Source organism: Ceratotherium simum, chromosome 25 (genome assembly GCF_057802395.1).
Source record: "Ceratotherium simum simum isolate JZ-2026a chromosome 25, ASM5780239v1, whole genome shotgun sequence".
Classification (NCBI taxonomy): domain Eukaryota; kingdom Metazoa; phylum Chordata; class Mammalia; order Perissodactyla; family Rhinocerotidae; genus Ceratotherium; species Ceratotherium simum.
In genome coordinates, this window is record NC_141924.1 from 32,203,723 (window position 1) to 32,218,052 (window position 14,330).

At 39.6% G+C, this 14,330-nt stretch overlaps 1 long non-coding RNA gene across 1 annotated transcript; it reads right to left on the reverse strand.

Moving 5' to 3' along the window:
- Window positions 1–3,251: 3,251 nt before the first annotated feature.
- On the reverse strand, window positions 3,252–8,901 carry LOC147913768 (uncharacterized). The gene is made up of 2 exons (XR_015556398.1): window positions 8,530–8,901; window positions 3,252–5,401 (listed from the first exon to the last, which is right to left on the reverse strand). It is a non-coding gene; the product is annotated as an uncharacterized LOC147913768 (long non-coding RNA).
- Window positions 8,902–14,330: the final 5,429 nt, after the last annotated feature.

Genomic DNA, 14,330 nt, shown 5'->3' on the forward strand with positions numbered 1-14,330 from the left:
TAATGTTGTGAATCTTTTCCCCATAAAAGCAAATTCCCTCAGCCACATGGAGTCTCTCTCTCTCTCGCTCACTCTCTCTTTCTCACACACACACACCTCTACACATAATGTCAGGCACTTGATGAGCACTTCTAAAGCCTATTCTGTGGACTCTGGTATAAGACCCCAATATTTAGAGAAAGCACTTTTCAGAGCTGTGAGCACCAAATTCCTTTGTTGCCAAGAAATTCAAACTGAGATACAATAGAATCAGTAAATCCCCGAGGACCCCATAGTCTGGGATTCATGTTGCTCTGTCCTTTTCCACCATGATCATGGGGCTAAATCTAGGGTCATGGAGAGTGATGAGGAGCTGATCTTCTAATCTTTGCCCAATTCTTGCCCCTTCACTTCGCTCCATTGCCTTGAATTTATTGGCAACAAACATGATGACTATATAGATTGGGTACACAAACTTTATCTAGTCAGAAAATGAGCAAAACAGGAAGTTTAAATGCAGATTGTGAGAAACTTGGAGAGAAATAATAGAAAGAGCATGGGGAACTAAGAGTGGCCAATTCTGAAGGATTGTACAATCTTATGTGATAAAATGCATACTGAGGAACTGAAATTAGAACTCTTGGTAACCATGGGAACAGCACTGTTATGGCTCAATTGTTAGAAAAACAGTCCTGGGATTTCTGCGAAATGGAAATGATTGTTTAGATAATGATACATCTCCAGTGTGAGGACTGATAGTGAAGTTCCAGCATAAGTAGGAAGCCAAAATGTGAGGAACTTCTCAAACCCAGCTTTCCAAAATATTTCTCCTGTAAATAAATACAATTAAGCTTTATAGGAAATGCACTTGGCATTTTGCAATGTGACTTTGAAGTTTTACAGCCATAATTTTCCTATATGTCCATGATTTTCCATGTCCCTCCTCTTTGCATATTCTATATTTAGCAGTTTTTCAGTAGCTTGCTCCTGGAAAAATGGCATATGAGATTTCTGTTATTCTAGTCTCTAGATCCCAGAGTTAATTTTAGAAAGAAAATTTAGAAGTTAGATGTAGAGTAATCTTAAAGGAGGAAATTTATCTACATATAAGGAAGTGCTTAGGTCTGTGGTATATTTGTTATGGAGAAACTTTATAATAACAAAATAATTAACATTTATTTCAAACATATCATGTTGTACCAGGAGCTCTGCTTCTTGCTTACAAAAACAAGCAACGCTGCCAACTTGTTTTTATCACTCTTGATGTGTACAGAGTGTTAAACTGAGACTCAGAAAGGTTAGGTAATTTCTCTAAGGTAATAAAATTGTAAGTGACCACATGGTGACTGGACTCACTCCTTAGTCCTCAGGTCTTTTCTCCTCATCTCTTTCTGCTGAGGAATATTGGCCCTGAGCTAACATCTGTCCCCATCTTCCTCCAGTTTGTATGTAGGACACCGCCACAGCATGGCTTGATGAGCCGTGCGTAGGTCCGGGCCCCAGGCTGCAAAGCAGAGCCCGGGAACTTAACCACTATGACACTGGGCTGGCCCCACTGTGTCTTTTTATATCCAAAACTTATGCTCTTTCTACTACTCTGTGTGGTCATTAAGATCTGTATCTGCTACATTTTGCTAAGGATAGGAACATGTGTGTTGTTTCTGAATCCCTGCAAAATTAAGAATTCATATTGTTGTTCCTGATGACTGGTAAATCTTTCCCCTCAATCATTACAGGCTCCCAACCATTCATGGCTCAGTTCAAATATCATATCCTTGCACTGAACTTTCCTTTATCCACCCAGCTGGACCCTCTCCTTCTTTGACATTTCCACAATATTTAATTTTATATTTCTTATGTTCCTTTATAACCTTTCTCTTTATTGTGTCCATGTTTGGTTTGGCTACTTGAAGGTGTATTATGTACAATAAATGTCCACACAATGCTGCCTCATTCATCGTAGGTGACTAGTGTTTGTCAAATGACCTGACTGTGTTGTTCTCTTTAAGTCTTCAGGTGACCGGACAAAAGAGAAGATGAGAAGTTTCAGAAATGGGGGTGATAATTAAAAAGTATAATGTTTTAGTCTTTTCCCTCCTTTTGAGGGAAGTTTCTATAGAATGAATAGTTTGTGCAGAATGGATAAAAACTTGCCTGGAAAGAAAGCTTTGGAAAAAGACTGAAGAGAATTCCTCTCAGTGCACAAAATGACATGAAACCTAGGCTTCCGTGCAACTACACTGAGCTGAATACTTTATTAAAAAAAAAAAGAGCAACGCTATCAATGTATATGACATCAATGATAACCACAATCAACGTAAACCCCAAGCATTTAATTTCTCCAAAGAAACTTCTAGATGTGTTCACTGACAGATATGTTGTTTCCTTCTCTATCTCTGGAACATCATTTTGCGGAACTGGTCTAACTTTCGGTAAACCATATATTTAAAAACTTATTTGAGATAAGGCAGTCATGTACAACATGAATGTATTTTCTTTGAATCAATAAATGAGTATTGAATATCTTTTCTAAAAATTCTAGTAATAAAGAGATGGCTAGAAAAAATAACAGTAATAAACCTCATAATATAGTTTCAATTTCGATAACAGTCTTCATCTGAAAACTAAGAAGAAAGCCCTTGAAACAAAAAACAAGCACTCCAACAAAACAAAACTAACACAAAACTCTCAAACAATATGTACACATTAATGTTTATAATAACGGTATTATTAGTTCACTTAGAGTGCACATAATTTATAGCAAGTGTTATTCTTAACACTAAGTGTTATTCTGGTAGGAGTCTCCTATCTGATTTATGTGGGTGGTGCCATTCAGTAATTTATTAGGCTGCCTAATTAAATGATGAGTCATACTGGTTTCTTAGGTTTTGATTGAAACAAATCAGAGTTTCAGGGAGTTTTTAGACCCTTTCACAGAAGAGTCTTGTCTATCTCTCACTGATTACACAGGGTTCATACCTTTCTGTTTGGAATTCTAGGTGGAAATGGGCTTTTGGTTGGGTGAACATTTGCAAGAGCCCTTGAATTATTTTTGAGCGAGGTTGCTGCCTCCAATAGACATAGTTCATGTATTTTTTTCATGAATTTTTAATTTAAGATTAGTTGAGAAGTTTAAGGAATTAGCTGCTCATGTAGAATGTGCTGTATTTGGAAGGTTTATAAATAACAATATGTGCAGGTTATAAATTATACTTAAATATTGGGTATTATTATCATCAGGTTCCCAAATTCAGTGATAGCACAAATTGAAATGGAGTGTAGCTCCTTTATTTCCCATAGCTGTGGTAGACAGAATATTGCCCTCCTGCCCCAAAGATGTCCAGATGGAACCCGTATATATGTCACCTTACATGATAGGTGGGTCCCGCTTAATCACATGAATCCTTAAAAGTGGAGAACTTTTTCAGGCTGGGTGAGAAAAAGAGATGTGACGATGGGTACATGGTCAGGGAGATGCCACATTCCTGGCTTTGAAGATGGGAGAAGGGAGCCAGGAGCCAAGGAATGCAAGCCATTTCTAGAAGCTGGAAAATGAAAGGAATTCTCGCTTAGAGCCTCTAGAAAGGAAATAGCCTCTGACGCTCAATTTTAGCCCAGTGAGACTCATGCTGGATTTCTGCACCACAGAACTGTAAGATAACAAATTTGTGTCCTTTTAAGCCACTGTGTTTGTGGTGGTTTGTTATGGCAGCAATAGAAAACTAATACAATAGCTGAGATAAACTTTCTCATGAGCCCCCATCCCTCTGGCTAGCGTGGAAAACTATGTAAACTTATCAGGTTAAACTATTTCAACCCCTTCTGATTTAAACAGTTGTGTGTTGAGGTAACTCAATCTCTTTGGGTTAAATGTTTGCCCTCCCAGATTTCCTTTCTCTTTCTCTGTTCTTCCCAAGATGTCCCTTAGGCCCATGGGGTGGAGGGGGGCTCAAATATTTTCTTGGGAATGGGGAAGAGGTAGCTTATCCATGGGAAGCCTCTGGTTATGGATCTGTTTCCACTAATCTTTGCTTGTTGGCCTCTGCTAAATGTGCTGGTGTTGTAGCTGGTCCTCCCAACCTTTGGCCATGCCCTGTGTGAATGGTGCTTTGGGGAAAAGAAAAATAAGATGCAGGAAGAATTCTTTCCAGAGAAGAAAAAGAAGTAAAAATCTAGTCTCTTTCCGTACTGCCTAATCCAGACCCTGCCATTGTCTCTGGTCATTGAGGTCTAATCCTTAACCAGCCCTGGGCTCTGCTGACAAGAGGTCTTATTAGCACTTCTGCAATTTCTGGGGGCCAGGTGAGAACTTTTGTATCCTCTGTCTGCTGTGTCCAATCCATGGGAGGCTATAAACCTTATTTTAGGCTCCTTTAACCGATATCGTGCTATCAATCTTGTGCCATTTTGGTCCAAATGGCTAGGGTTTCTCCTAGAGGCTTTGAGCCTTCCACTCTACCCAGGCAATTGGGTGACCAGTTCTGAAGTTCTTGGAGTTCTCGCGCCTATCTAGATGTACCTAGAGCATTTTCCCCATCTCTGCGCACAGTGTTTGGCTAGGGTTTGTAGAACCTGGACATCTGATCTCCTCACATTGCCTCCCTTTATTCTCTTTCTAAACTCTCCTGGGATAAAAAGATCTGGATTTTTATTTTTTCTCCAACTCTAGAAAGGACTTTCCCCGTGTGTTACTTTCCCTTCCCCAGAGCACCAATCTCACTTTTTAACAATAATTAAAAAGTAATAATGGGGAAGAGTGTCCTCTTCACACTATAGAAGAAACTTTGTGATCTGGATTGGCTATGTTTGTCTCTTGATAGGGTAGCTGCAGGACAATGAGATATTAGAGATTATAAAGACTGAAAATACATTGGCTTGGTGCAGGGGTTGGCACATTATAGCCCACAAGCTGGCTGATTGTTTTTGTAACATAACTTTTATAGGAATACAGCCATGTGCACTCATTTACTCGCTGTCTCTGACTGCTTTTGGGCTGCAATGGCAGAACCGAGGAGTGCGATAGACACTGTATGGCGTGCAAATCCCAAAATATTTACTACCTGGCCCTTTAAGAAAGCATTTGCTGACCCCTAGTTTAATGTATTAGTGATCTATTGCTATGTAACAAACAACCCCAAAATTTAGCTGCTTAAAACAACAAACATTTATTATCTCACAGTTTCTGTGGGTCAGAGATCTGGGCTACCATAGCTGGGTGATTCTGGCTCAGGGTCTCTCATGAGGCTGTATCAAGCTGTGACCCAGGACTGCTGTCATCTCAAGGCTTGACTGCGGCTGGAGAATCCACTTCCAAGCTCACACAGATGGTTGCTGGCTGACCTTAGTTCCACACAGGCTGTTGGCTAGGAGGCCTCAGTTCCTTGCCCCATGGGCTTCTCCTTGGGACTGCTCCACATAACAGCTGGTTTCTCCCAAAGCAGGTGATCCGAGAGTAGAGAAAGAGAGAAAGACAGAGAGACAGAGAGAGAGAAATTACAAGATTGAATCAGCAGTCTTTTATAAACAAATCTTGGAAGTGAAATACTATCACTTCTACAGTATTCCATGTGTTAGGAGTGAGCATTAAGTCCAGCCCCCTACTCAAGGAGAGGGGATAGTACGAGGGCCCACAGACTAGGAGTCATCTGTTGTTGGGAGACATCTTGGAGGCTGGCTCTCACCTTTGGTAACCCCCCACATATTCGCTCTTTTATATCATCATGCTATATATAGATTTCTGTCAATGTAGCTCCGGAATTTAGGACTGTGAAAACCAAGCTAAGCCAGGTAGTGAAGTATTGAAGCCATTTTAATGAAGTCTAATCCAAGATAACCATAAACAAGTTGCTTGTCTGGTTGGTGCCTGTGGGCCAAATCCAGGCTAAAACTCAAAAGGTTGGAAATACTTGGGAGCCTAAAAGGAAGCCAATGGCAAGGATTCAGAGAGAACAGAGATTGATGGTTACAGCAAGGCAGATTTGTGGCAAGGTGGACAGTTAAGAGAACACTTCACAACGGGGCCGGCCTGGTGGCGCAGCGGTTAAGTGCGTGTTGGCTGCGGCGGCCCGGGGTTCGCAGCCCCGGATCCCAGGCCTGCGCTGACGCACCGCTTGTCAAGCCATGCTGTGGCGGCGTCCCATATAAAGTCAAGTAAGATTGGCAGTGACGTTAGCTCAGGGCCAATCTTACCTGGCAAGAAAAGGAGGGTTGGCATCAGATGTTAGCTCAGGGCTGATCTTCCTCACCAAAGAGAAAAAAAAAGAGAACACTTCGCTGACAATGAGAACTTTTTATTTGTTAATTCATTCAGTATTCAGCAAATATTGACTAAACTCCTACTAAGCTCCAGGTGCTTTTGAAGTCTTTGTGGATACAGCAGCAAACATGGGAGCAAAGATGGCCTCAGGCAGGAAACATCTTACAGCGGGTGCTTCCTTTGTATGTTGACAGAGACAACAAGCGACTTCCCAGGATTTGACTCTTTCAGGATTTGTGGGCAGGAGAAGATATTTATATAAAAAGATAATAGGTAGAGTGGAGCTTGCATCCAGGGATGTGGAGGCGGTTGTAGAAACTTTTTAATGCATTTACAGTCTCTCCTAGTTTAAGTGAATGCTTTAAAAATGCTGTTGCCCCAAAGCTTGTGAGTCTAGACATGAGCGTGGAGTGGCAAAACTGGGGTCTATAGACTGTTTAGATTATCAACACATTGCCTTGGTTTTTCTTACCTGCTTTATTTAGCCATTTTTAGCACAGTCATATCTTTCACTAGGCTCAAACTGTATTTATTTATTTAACAATCAGATCTAGAATTTTGCTCTAGAAATGTCTACCAAAATCCAAACCATTTTTCTTCTTGTTGAGATGGATACAGAGATCAGAGATTGGGGGAGGAGAGAGAGTTTTCTTGGCTGATCCAAGGAAAGTCAGGTCGATTTGTGGTTAAACTATAAAGGCTCCATACCTGTGCTAGCTGGGTGAAGGAAGTAACGACGGTGGTCCTGCCTCTAGGACACTGTAAAAGCTTTTGACCTACAAATGAAGTTAATTTCTTCTATCTGTGTGATTGAAAGTCGGTTTTAGAATCCCATTAGACACAAATATTCCATTGCCTGTACTTGCATCAATGGCTTATTGGTGTGGAATTTTTTTATGGGTCTCTGGAGAGAAACATACTAGGAGTGCAGTGGAGCTCATAAGAATGTTTATTTCAGTCATCCACATTTCAAAAGGGAGGGACTTGGAGAAAAAGACAGCCACAGAAATTTATTGTTTTGAATCTGAATCTGTGAGAAAAATAGAAATGTAATTTTAAAGTGAAATAATGGCAAAGCAAAATTTAAGGCAGGATAAGTAGCCACAGCCCTCTCTGTGACTGTGAGTCCTTTTTCTTGGAGATTATAGTATCTAAGGCCAGATACACAAATGTTTTGCACTTACTCAGCGATTAAAGGTAAGAGGTTGTGAAACTCTAAAAGAACCCAGAAAAAAAAGGCAAAGGGCTGAGTTTGAGTGAGTAAAGGAAGATAAATCAGATGAGATTGCATGTTGATGACACTCACCAGAGTTGCTCAACAGCATATCTGACAAACAGCAAGAGAAAAAGGAAACATTTTGGCAGAGTCAGCCACCCCCAGCATCTCTCTTCAAAACCCTACTAAGAAATCCCCACCGCTGGATGAGTTATTTCCTCTTTCTGCTGTATGAGTACAATGGGAAAACAAACAGACCCTAGAGCTGAAATATTGAAGTTAGGAAACAGTGGGATGAGTAATAACACAATAATGAATTAGACCGAAAGGCCTGGAGGTACAGATCTTCTACCTAGAGGGCTTGGATTTAGTCAAGTCCATTTTGGTATAGTGGCTATTTCGACTGTCTTTTTAGGCTGTTATGTATGGTCCTTTGCTTATGACTGTTCTCGTTACCCTTGGTTTTGTTCATTTGTTCTTCCTGCCTTATCTCCAGTGGAACTGCACCTTCTCTCACCCCTCTGTGGTCCTGCCATATCTGCTTTGGAAACTCTTCTGTTTTCTTCAAAGCCCAACTTAAATTTATCTTTCCTCCACGAAAACTCAGCTCTCCCAGTCCAGAATTAACCTCTCTTCTCCTCTTAATATCTTTACCCCTTTAATAAATAGGCCACAGTATCTTTTATACACAAGTTATGTATACATTTTCTGTTGTCTCTATTGAGTTGAAGTCTCCGGAGGGCAAAGGGTTTGTCATGAACGTCCATGTACTTCCTATAACATTTACTCAGTGATATGAGGGATATAAAAAGCCAATGTAATAAGTCAATGCTTATTGACTTCAAGTGTAAACTAATTCTTAATAATTTTAACAGAGATTAGCAGGATCCTAGGCAGAAGTCCCTTAATTTTCTGGCAGATGAAACTAATTAACCTTGATCTTATTTTGCCTTGTTATGTAGAATTCTGATGAAATAAACGAGGCTGTTATTGTTTTGGAAAAATCCTGGGGAAGCTATTTTATTTTTATTTAAGAATTTTTTGATTAAAAAGAAAAAAAGGAATTGATTCCACCTACCTTTGAGTTCCTTGCAGGCACGAGGCAATGTGGCTGCCTTCTTGGCTTCAGATTAGAGCCACGGTAGGTTCTAGAATATTTTAATTCTTTCCGCCTTTGTAGAGAAGCCTTTTAAATAGAGCTCCATGTCACAAAAAAGAAACAGAATGGCCATCACTAGATCCTATGTTTCTCTCTCTTCTTTTTCCCTCCCAAGCCTCTCAAAGGCATAGTTTATGCCTGTTGGCTATACTTCCTAGATATGTCTTCCTTTCCTAACTCTTTGCAATTAACTGACTTTGATCTTCATCACACTCCAGAAACACTTCTCTAAAAGGTCAGTTGTGACTTCCTTTTTGTCAAAATCTCTCAGCTGCATTTGCAGCTGATAACCTTCTCCTTGTGACTGCCTGCTGCCTTGGCTTTGACATTGCTCTCCCTAGATTTTCTCCTAGGGGGAGGGGGAAATTAATTTGTTAAACACACATGTTCCTGCTAGTAGCTTTCTGTTTATCCTTGTATTTGAGCTTCATGACAACTCTCTAAGGCAGGAGGCATTCTTGCACACTGTCACTTGAATATAGATGTTTTTGTTTTGTCCCACTGGCCAGTTATTTCATACAGGGGTAGGTCTTGTGTGTCTTAGGTGGTTGCAATTTCCTTGAAAGTGGAATTCGCACCCTCCACCTCTTCTCTATCACTCACAGTGCCTGACACAGCAAATATTTTCAGGGCTTAATAAATATTTGTTGCCTGATTGTAGCTGAAAGTGCTCAGACCTTGAAGATGAAGACTAACATGAATGTTGACCAGTTTTTGTTGAACGTCTCTGTTTTTCCAAGTGCTGGAAGAAACCTCCTTTCATATACCATCTTAAAAAAAAACCAAACCTCATTCATGAAAAGATCATGTTTGACACTAAGATTAGGAAACCATTAGCAACTGTCACATGGAGGCCAGAGTGGGTTTCCTTCTGACGATAGGAGAACCTCTCAGCTGGGAGTGACCGGACTCTGAGGCCTCTGAGTTAGATCGGAGTGATTATATTTTTTATCTGCTTTGGGCAGCTTGGCCCAGTTTCTGAGTCAGATGTACTGAGTTTGTACTTTCTGTCTGACACAAGTGTCTCTTATCCCTCATTTCCATGTGAGATTAGGACCAGTCCTGGGTGAAATGGGAGAGTGGGGGTGGTGCTGGTGAAGTTAGTCTGTGTCATCCTCGGCATTTCCTCTTATGCTCCCTTTAATCGCCTTTCGGTTCCTCTTTTCCCACCAGGTGCCAGAGGGGTTATGCTTCCCCATAATCTTTCTTGTCGTGGGGGAAGTGGTGGGAACTAACATTTTTTCAAAACCCTTCCTACAATGAAGCTTGCACATTATTGGGCATTCAGAGTCATTGCTTCATTTGCTGTCTCTTGGCAACTCCACGAGGTAGACTTTATTACTTTTATATCACGGAGTTGAAACTGAGGCTTTGAAAAGATAGAAAACTTGTCCAAATGACACAGCTTGTAAATACAAAGGTGGAATTTGAAGCTCAGCCTGTCTGACTCTAAAACATCTGGGCTCCTTGTACTGTACAAGGTTACCTCTTCAGAAGGAAAGGAATCATACAAAATTGTTTCCCACTGAGGGGTTTGTAGCCTATGGGAGAGAGAGCAGTGTTTTTCCGATAGAGCTCCAGCAAGTTTGTCATGGTCAGACGGCCAGGGCATTTCCAGGGGAGGAGGCTACATTTTCTGCCCAAAGGCTGATTTGGGGCAGGATCCTCTTACCCTTACATGTGCTTCATAGCATTGCATCTGACCCCTCCAATTAAGCATCCTTAGCTACCCATGGTACATAAACTAGAATTCAACAATTAGAGACCTTTTTCTTTGATGGATGTTCTTTCATTAGTCCTGGGAAAATGAATTTAGTGTGCTAGGGCCTTCCTTTTAATCAAAGGAAATGCCTAGGTTATAATAAGAAGCAAAACCTTCCCATCAACAGTAAGTTAATTGAGCATGGGTATGTGGGTGCAACATTCAGATGAATCCCTCTGCACTGGGTGATGTCACAGTACTCACCTGTGACTTGATGGGTGATGCAGCCTAGCAGAATTTTAGAAGCTTCTTTGGGGCAAGGACCATGGCTGGAACAGTGGGGTCCTCATTATCCAAGGAAAATTAGTAAACACATGTATATATAAATATACATATTTTCAGGAGCTTTAAACATATATACATGTATGTGTGTGTGTGTGTATATATATAAATATAATTTTTTAAAGCTCCTGAAAATGAATCCACTTAAAATATTTTAAAAAATAATTAAAAGAACCATGATATGCTCTGTATCTTCAAAGGGAAACTAAATCTCATGGTGATAATTTGTTTATTCTTTCATTTAAATACATTTAACTTAAATTATAGTTAGTACTTTAAGAAAACAAACAAAGATGAATCAAACACTGATCATTCTTTTCCAGACTAATTTTTCCAATAAAATCATATGATAGCAATATCAAAATCTTCACTTAAGGTATGTATGCCTTTTACAATGTTATCACAATAGAGGTAATTTTGGCTTTAAGTGAGGGCTTCGCCAATTTTCCTAAATGTCTGCCTAAATTCCTGCCTAAAGTCCTCTCTTAATCCTTTTTATCAAATAGTTCTTTTTTGCCATGCCTATCACATCAGTATCCTTGTTGACTCCCTATTCATTAATTTTTAATAGGTATACCTCTGCCAATTTTTGTGTGTTGTTTTGTGATCCAAGAAGTTTTTCAGCATCACTTTCATCAATCTTATGAAATCCTACAACTTTTGCAATGTTTGTCGTTTTGCTTGGCAGTCTATTGCATCGCATTTGCATAGTTTGATTAAATGTCTACAAGGTCTGTGCCATCAGTCGGAGCTGGTATTGATGTGATGGGCAGAGACACAAGCTAGGGTGAAGTGGAGTGGGATAAGTGGTGACTAGTATTACAAGAGATCAGTCAGCCCCTTTGTGAATATTTTTGTGCCATGGTGTCTCTTTGCTTCCCTCAGCAACCATGTAATTATGGGATGGGGCATAATACATGTTCAAATAATAAGGACTCCCTGGGCTCAAATAATTGTTGAATGGAATGGTACTGACCATGCCTGGATCTGCTCTCAACCTATAAATGTAGCAGATGTTAGAAGCCTACAGGCTTGGGTTGCACAAAGATGAACTAAATCCTTTTCCAACCATTTTGGTGTGCATGAATAGAGCTGAAAGCATTCCAGAACTACTGGAATGTTAAATCTCAAATCCAGAGATCTGCTTGAAGGCCCGTAATTATCTTTATTGTGATGCCTTTCAACAGATCTAAGATATTGCGGAGTTTTGATTCAAGGTGGGCTAAGGGAATGGTAAAACCAAATGAGACTTGAGTTCCAAGCCTCTTCTGTTATTACTATATTATGCTTTTTGGGGCGTGTGTGTGTGTGTGTGCACGCGTGCACGCGCGTGTGTGTTTCATTAGCTTCAATAGACTGCAGTGCTATGATCTTTGTTTCTTTTAATCTCATTTATCATTGTATTCTGTATGGATATAACTTAATAAATAAGAATCAATTTTCCTTCCTGTAAGTATTTTAGGTATAATAGGTCAGTGGGAGAGCATGACACGTTTACTAACCACCCTCCTCTCACTATGTATGTATGACCTCATATTTGAATAGTATTATTTACAAAATATACAAGCATTTCAAAGTAATAATTTTTTTTTCATAGGTAGAGAGAATAATGATGGCTTGCTACTTCCTCTTTGCTTCTTTAACATGCTATTTATAAGAGTTTTTTTGTTGTTCCTACTGTAGTTGGATGTGGGATTTTTGGTTAATTCTGTATTTTTCTTCTCATTGGATTGCAAGCTCCTTGAGGGCAAAACCCTTGTCTTATTTTGTTTTATGTCCCCAGGATCTGACATAGGACTCTGTAAATGTCTGTTACATTGTTCTTTAATTGAGGTAGAAATGAAGAGCTTGGCTTAGAAGGAAGGAAATGGTAAATTATTGTGGTGGAAGTGAAGTGGGTTGTACTAACTTTGCAAGGAAATAAAGCAAGGTTAATTGGTTGAAGGTAAGACAGAGGACAGTTTCTCTGTGGTGTATTATGAAAGGGGCAGAGGCCAAAGTACAATGATTACTCCACTGAAAAACAAATAAACAAGCTGGCACATGCTTGCCTGAGTACATATAAACTTGGAGTCTGTGAGCAGTTAGATGCTCTATGTTAGTGACAAGGCACAAGGCCATTTGTATAGGCTCTTAAGCCTTTTAATTTACAATTTTCCAAAAGTACTTCAATAGGAAATGACTTTTCCTAATGAAATGTCAATGAAGTTTAGCCAGTGATTAATACAAGGTGATGGAATCTCCCGAAAATGGACACGTTTGAATTAATTTTTGAATTAAAATCTCCATTTTCAGGAGATTCCATCACATCAGAAATTTCCAATCACTAACAGAAAGAGGGCAAGAAGGTTTTCTGGAAGCCATATGTCTGCTGAATGTATCCACAGACCTGTGAAGAAAGAAGAGCTTAATTAGACAGATGAGCAATTTCCTCAAAAGGCACATGCAGGCATTGGATTATATCTCATTTCCTCTAAAAGAAGCATGAAAACCATGATGATTAGCAACTCACTGTCTTGGAGCTTAGCCATTCACCAGTTTATTTTCACTTGGTGGGAGTGAAGGAAGGTGATGCTAATGCTTTTGAGTTGGGTTCTTTTAGTCATAAACGTTGGATTTCTGTTACGCAGAGTGTATGTTCAATTGAGTTCCACATTATCTGAGTGTAAGATTCCACTTTGTGGCTTGTCCTTGGTTCAGCTGTAATCATTTTAGCCAGAAGAATGTTCTAAGTCATCTCCCCTTGCTTTCGGTGGCTCAGGAAACAGAAACTAATTTTGATTTCAACCAAGTCAAACTTGATTAGGAAAGTAAATATAATGTTACTGCATGAAAGTGTGAAGTTCCTGCCTAAGCCAAACGCGTACTTTCAAAAATATTCCTCTGATTCTTTCCCATTTGATTTATCCATATCATCTCCATCTTTCCATTTCAGGGCATATGACTGAGAGTTTGCTATTCTGGAAATTAATAAATGATTTCGTCAATATCAAAAAGCTAACACTGACTTGGAAGATCAGAGAGTTGAAAGCCCTCTCTGGATGGTATGGCCCTTGACTTCCATTTCCCAGTGTTTCTGCTTCTTTGAAATAAGGAAGTTTGTAGGTCTTTCTTAGTTTCCTTGTGCTCACTTGTCTTTTTCATCTTTGGTGTTTTACAAAACTGAGTCATTGAAACCCTTCCCATTTCACCACCATACAGCCATGGGGTAATCATCAAGAAAAGAAAGCTTTTTATTCTTTGTAGGCTGTCAGAAATCCTTGTTATTAAGCTGCACTAGAGGTCAATGATTTGAGATACTTTGAATTTTTTTTTTTTAAACAATTGGCCAGTGATTAGGAATGATTATTCTTACTAGAGTTGTTCTTTCAGTAGTCAAGTTTAGGTAACTGTTGGACCAACTGAAATTTAAAAAGGATAAGTTGAACACCAGGTTTCAATTAAATATATTTTTATAAAGAAGAATTGTAAACACACTCCTTTCAAACCAGAAATTAATTAAAGATTTTAAAGAATAGAATGGTGGGAGTGAAACATTGATGAAGATGAGATTTTGACAGCTACTGCATGAGGCAATGCAAACTGGGAGAAAGAAAATCAGCAAACTCCCTGGGTTGGCCAAACAGAGTCAGTTTGGTCTGCAACATTTTTACTGTAGTTCAGAAAAGGACCGACA